We start from the raw sequence: 6,762 nt of genomic DNA on the forward strand, positions 1-6,762 counted from the left end.
CCTTCTCAGGAGAGATCAATGTGAAGATCAATGTAAAAGATGCAAATGAAAGGCAAGAATAAGCTTGAGCTGTGACCTGCTCAGAGCCTTCAGAAAGCAGAAAGAGTTGAAGGAAGTGAAGAGGGTCTGCAGTGAGGCTGAATGGCCGTGTCCACTCTGGATCTGATTCTTCACTGTCAGCCAGGTTTAAATGTAGAAAATAATTTCTGAAAAAAATTCAAGTTTCAAAAACTTTTCAGCCTGCAAATGAGGGAGAAATTAATTTTTTGTCCTTTTCACTTGGGAGCATGAGCTGCAAATCACTCTGAGAGCTATTTCAGGGCAGGACTGGAGTGTGGTGATCTGGTGGCTGGATCACTGTGGCACAGCCCCATTCAATTAAAATGCAGTTGTTGTATCCTGTGAAGGGACCCAGATTCCTCGCCAGTGACTGCACAGAGGCTTGCATGGAAGTAGCCACAGGAGGGAATTACACCATTTTATGATCTCAGCTGTGAGCAAAGACGGGCTAACCCTCCAGTGCCCACGAGTCATGACATCAGTGCTGGTCCCACAAGGACACCTTGCAATCAGTAGATATCTCTGGTTGGAGAAACCACGGCAAAACCAGTTTGCTAAACAAATTAAAGAACAGGAGAAGAACACAACACATAAGTATCTCCATTCACCCCACTGCAGTGGGGACGAGAAAGCTTGGAGCTCACTAGAGCAGGAGTCACAGAGGCACCTTTGGTGTCTGAGGTTCCTGATGTCCTTAACTGGGCTGGAAATTCTGCTCATTTGTCCTTAACTGGGCTGGAAATCCTGCTCATTTGTCCTTAACTGGGCTGGAAATCCTACTCATTTGTCCTTCCATGAAACGAGTCCTTCCAGTCTGGATCTTCTCTAACATGTCTGATGTGGTGATCCCTTGGAAATGAGAGGGGAATGAAGCCACCCCAAAGGGAGGAGCAGATACCAGGGATGATTTTTGTATTTCTTGAGGGATCAAGCCTAGGAAATTGTTTCCTTCCCACATGGCTGTTTGTGAGTCCCCTTTGGAGATGGTGCTCCTTAATGCCTTCAGTGCTGTAAGGTGGATATGAAACAACAGCAGAGCATCTGTTAGGAGGTCTCAAAGTACCTCATGCTTTGACATAATAATTACTTCTAAAACTGAATAGGGATTTGGAATGTTAAAATTTGGGGAAATAAATTAAAGCTATCTATGGGAAAGGCCAAACTTCAATGGGGAAGGACCCTGACACTGCCTAAGATCATGACTGGATCAAATCAAGAGGTATCTGGTATTTAATCCTGGGTGTTGTTCAGCCACAGAATATTGCTAGAAACAAAGGATCAGCTTCTCCTGCATCGTACCTATGATATAGTCAGGATAAAAAATCCCATATGAAACCTGATTTTCATGATAGTTTCCTGAAAACATCGTGATTTAAGTGCTTGAAATGCCTGACATTGATGTTGCCCATGCCCAGCACTGCTCCCTGCAGCCAAAGGGGGGGAAAAAGGAGAAAGCCACACAGCTGAAAGGACAAAATCTTAATTAGGTACAAGGGCTAAACAGTTCATCACAGAGATGTTCCTAAAAGCACCAAACTGAAGAGGTGATGGATGAAAATAATAGGGAGCAAACGGCAAAAAGGGGGGATTTAGTAGCTTTTTTCACTGGATTACTCAAAACTTTCACCTGAGAGCCCTGACTCACCTGCTGCTGGGGAACACTGGGCTCTGCTTAACAGCCAGCCCTGGGCAGAGCTTTGAGCATCGAAGAGATCCTGGAAATGAGGGTTACAGCCTTGAGCCCACATGGTGGTAAGAAGGTGTTTTATTGACCATTGTTTTTGAAGGGCTCCATCCTCTAAAATAAAAAGAAAAGTAAATATAGTGTTAAAGGGAGCAATTCTCCAGCTTTGTCAGATGTGTGTGATTCCTCCTCTTGGATACCAGGTAGGTGTAAGCTACTGACTTTCTGTTGTTTTGGGGCTATTTTATGTCTTCTGGGTTCAAGGTCAGATGATGGTGCCTGGCACAGAGAGGGGGAAAATCAGAATGCCTTATGTACAACAAATCCAACTAAACAAGAGGGGGATAGAACAGTAAGTTTGGGAGTAGGGAACTGAGAGGATAATTTATTTAATATAAAAACCCCAACTTCATGGGAGGGAAGAGGACTCTGAAGAACCTCAGAAATGTTTATTCCCTGAAGTGTCCGAGTTGGAAGAATTCCTCTGGCCTGTAAAGCTCTCTCTGCTACTACTGTTAGTCACACAATAAACTAATACTGAACAATTAGGGTTGTTTGCAGGTAATGCAAGAGTGGAAAAAGTTCTCCTGATTAAGGAATTTTGGGCATCTAATTAGAGGTAAACCCAAATTCCATGTGATTTAGGCGTCCAGTCATAAGGCTTTTAAAAATAGTCAGAAAATCACTATTATTGAGGCTGCCTGCCTGTCCAGCCAAGCCCTACACTTTTGTTCATGGACTTCTCCAAACACCTTCTGGCTTCTGTCCACACCACAGTAGCAGATCTGACTTTAGATTCAATGCCCACCTGCTACCAACCAGGTTTGAAGCTTTGCTCAGTGATGGAAAACTCTTCATCCTGTGGCCTGGCTTGGGTTGATCCTTGGTGCACCCTGTGCCAATTGGGCTAAAATCAAGTTTTCCCACATTAACTCTTTGGGAAAGGGTGCTCAGGATGAGCTGCTAAAGGTGGGATGGGACAGGAGCACAGGTACTGGGTCATTTATTGCCCACCTTTGCCCAGTACAAAGCAATTCTACTTTGCCTCCATTACTCTCAGGATGTAAATGGAGAAAAATGAAGTCAGCTTTCAGGTTACTGGAGATGGATGACATTCATTCACTCAGGCATTTAGCTGTTTCTGTTGTTTACATTTGATGCCTCTTATAAATACATTATTTCTGATTAAGGGAAAATCTTTTTTTTTTTTTTTTTTTAAGGTTTGCTTAATTTTTCACTTCAAAGTCAATCTTTAAAAACCTCTCTGCCATTATCAAGCCTGCAATGGTTTCATCCTAATCCCTCTTATGCTCTCCATTCTTATCCTTTGCTGAGGGGAAATGATAAAAATTTTTCTGACACAGAACTCGGATCCAGTGCTGAAAGATAAGCTGTTTCAAAATAAAATCATGGATTTCAATTTCAAGCATTGGTTAATATTGCCATTTTTATAGATCCTTTCCTGCTGCAGATTGAACAAAGCACATTAGCTAAAGGGCCTCTCCTGAAATAGGAGCTCATACTTTTCTAAGACTCCTTCTTCATTCTAACTTTCCACTTCTAAGTATTGTCTTTCTATAGTAATGAACATCCAGAGATCAAAACCAGACTTATAATTAAAAATTTAATCAAAACTAGGTCTTGGAAACTTCCAGAGGGTGAGAAAGCTGTAGGTGAACTTAGGTTTAATTGCTAGGTGGTTTTATTTTAAGACTGTTTTAAGACACTTAAAGCTTCCCTGTTTTAAAAACTGGCATTCAGACTGGGTCAGACACACTCCCAGGAAGATTGAAAGAGGATGCACGAGTGGCCTTGAACACTTGTCTTTGCAAATTCAGTGCTCTTTCAGTGCAGTTTGCATTGGAGTAATGGCTGTGAGTGCTGCCAGTTAACATCTGAAAAGGTCTGCCCAAGGGTTTGGAAGAAATTATCTTGTCTAATGGAATGAACTGGCCTAGTGTGACCTGGAATAGTTTCACTAGAGTCAATGTTATCACCAGCTGAAGAGTCCTGAACCAAAAATCATACGAAAATGTAGGTTCTTAACACAAATTCAGCTAAATATGTGTGGTTTTAAGGGAGCCAGAAGGTGGAAGGTCTGCTCTGTTTATGCTCTGACGGCTTCACTTAATTTCTGGGGTGAAACAAAGCATCCCTGACAGTGTGTACACATACACCAGCCATGAGCTGTGCTCACCAAGCAGGATACACTGCTTAATACAAAATATTGAGTTTACTGCAGTGAGGGAATGATGGTTCTGGGGGTTCAGCTTTCCCTCACCCTGTCTCTCCATTCCCTAATGGACACTAATATGGAATTAGAGTCTGCAAACAGCCAGAAACAAACCCAGTGCCTTTGGGCTGCTTGTTCCTTGCTCAAGAGCCAAAGAGCCACGGCAGCAGCTGGAGTTCTCCTCAGCCCTGTTTGGATTGCAGCAGGACCAGGACCAGGACCAGGACCAGCAGGACCAGGGCAAGCCAAAGCCTGCCATTAACAGCCCCACGGATCACTGCTGTGGGATCCTGCCCACTGTGAATCCCAGAATATCCTGAGCTGGAAGACACCCCCAAGGATTGACTCCAACTCCTGGCCCTGCCCAGGACACCCCAACAATCCCACCCTGTGGTTGAGAGTGTTGTCCAGCTGCTCCTGGAGCTCTGCCAGCCTTGGGGCCGTGACCACTGGCTACAACCATTAAAGCATTTTCATCAACCAGTCTCTCAGCAACAGCACATTGCAGATACAAGTGGTAAATGGTCCTGGAAACTCACACCCAGACTGGAAGCTCTTTTCTTGAAATCCAAGTACAGCTGTGACCAACACCAGGTGTGTGGAAAACTGGGAAAGTCCTGTGTGGCTGGAAATTGTTCTGGTGAATGCTGGGCACTAACATTACTGTGTAGCTCAGGGAGGAACAGCTGTCCCACAGAACCTTCTGATTTCCCCAAAATGTTCTTGCAGTGGGACAAGTAAGGGGGCTTTACTAGTGTTTTGGGCTTTAGTAATGCTGAGGCAGGCAGAGATCCCAGGAAAAATCAAATATTCACTTATAAGCTATGGGACACCTTAAGTTAGATATGTTTCTGACCAGAAATGTGGACCTAACTGATAAACAGAGCAGATGTGGGGTAGGACCTCTGGATGCAGCCTTTCCCCTAAAACTCAGTATTCAGCAGAGGTGCATCAATGGGGTGGAGTGCCAGGACTTTCAGCTGTTGGTGTGGAAAATGAAGTGTAAAGTCACCAAATCAATGAAGGGCTTATTGAACGTGTGGAGGTGCTTCCTCAGGAGATAAGGGTGGAACTACACATCAGGAGCTCCCATGTCCCACATTCTGGTGTCTGTCCTCATCCAGTGTAGCTCATGCTCTGTGTTCCCAGCTTTGACCAGAATTTTCACTGCTGATCAGAGATATCTTTTCTCAAGCAAACGTTGTCAAAACCAATACATTCTCAACACTCAGATGGCTTCAAAATGTTTGATTTTTTTTTTTTTAAAAAGTGTCATCAAAACCCCAAACCCAGGCCCAGCCTGATGTTAATGAGATCTGAATCACTGTTTTCAAAGCATGAATTTGGTGATATCTGAAGCCTGAAAATGATACATATGCAGAAAGAAGAAGCAGGGCCTGCTTAGTTTGAGAGGGGGGTTATGTTTCACAGCATTGATGTGTCTGATTTGTTGTGTTTTACACATAAAACCTCTCCACACGTTAATGGGGTGATGTGAGGCACGTCCACATCGGAGAATTTTGGTTTCAGGTGTTCCAACCATCAGTTCACCTCCATTCCTGCAATGCTCCCTGTTTTCTGGTAACCTTTGGAAATTGTTCACTTCGATTTTATTCACGAGAGACAAAATGCTAATCTGCTGGCACTTCAAATGGTGAGGGGAGAAGGAGGGGAAGGAAGGAAGACCTGTGTGATCTATTCATTCATTATTCCACGGCGCATGGGAAGTCATCTCTTTACATGATTGACCCGCCTGGATTTGATTACAACACACAGCTAACCTTTTCCAAATCTGGTTGTGTCATACAAGAAAAGGGGTTGAAGGCTGTTGCCATGGTATTAAGGTATCTCTTGAGAAAGGGGGGGGGAAGAGAGAGAGAGAGGAAATGATGCTTCTTTACTTCCTAGCCAAGTATAAACAAGAAACGCAGGCACATGTTTTTGTTTTGGAAGAGCTTTCAGCTTCTTATTGAGTCTTATCTCTCACTGTGTTTCCTCGGGAAGGGAAGGAGGAATTGTCTGCTTTGCAGATCAGCATCTCTTCAGAGTGTGGGGAGGGGGGGTGACAATTGGAGGGAGGGGAAGAAAAAAAAAAAAAGAATAAATCAGTCTTGCCACCATTCATGATTTATTCATGAGACACGTGAGTTTTGCATTTAAATGTGACATTCTCATGATCTCAATATTGTATATGCAAATCTAAAGATTTCTGCATCTCTCCACATGCCCAGCTTTAGTCTTGTCTCAGATCCACAGCTCTGTAAATGCAAAACCAGAGAGGCTCAGGCAGCTCCTGCTTCGCTCCCTGTTTGTTCTGTGACTCAAAGAACAGTAACACTGAACCACCCTTAACAGCAGAGCTATAATTTAGATGTCGTTATTTTTTATTTTTTTAATGATAGTGAACTCTCACAGTCAGGAAATTACCTGTAGGTTTATTAATGGTTTAACTTTCTGAGGTCTTGCCTTGTCTGAGCTTTCCAAGCCCTTCTGTGCCAGGGCAGATTTGGGATTAGCTGAGCAGCCCTGAACAAATAATTTACACCTTGAGCAGTGCTTGCTGCGACACCCCAACAAGAATGTGTCAGTTGTCACTCAAAAAATAAGGAGGAATGACCTTGTTTGCAGGTGCTTAATTAAGATCTGATTGATACATTGAAACAGAGGTACCAATTCAAGGCCAGGCTGGACAGGGCTTGGAGCAACCTGATCTAGTGGAAGGTGTCCCTGCCCAAAGCAGGGTTTGGAATGAGATGAGCTTTAAGGTCCCTTCCAACCCATTCTG

This window comes from Pseudopipra pipra, chromosome 17 (genome assembly GCF_036250125.1).
Source record: "Pseudopipra pipra isolate bDixPip1 chromosome 17, bDixPip1.hap1, whole genome shotgun sequence".
NCBI classification, from domain to species: domain Eukaryota; kingdom Metazoa; phylum Chordata; class Aves; order Passeriformes; family Pipridae; genus Pseudopipra; species Pseudopipra pipra.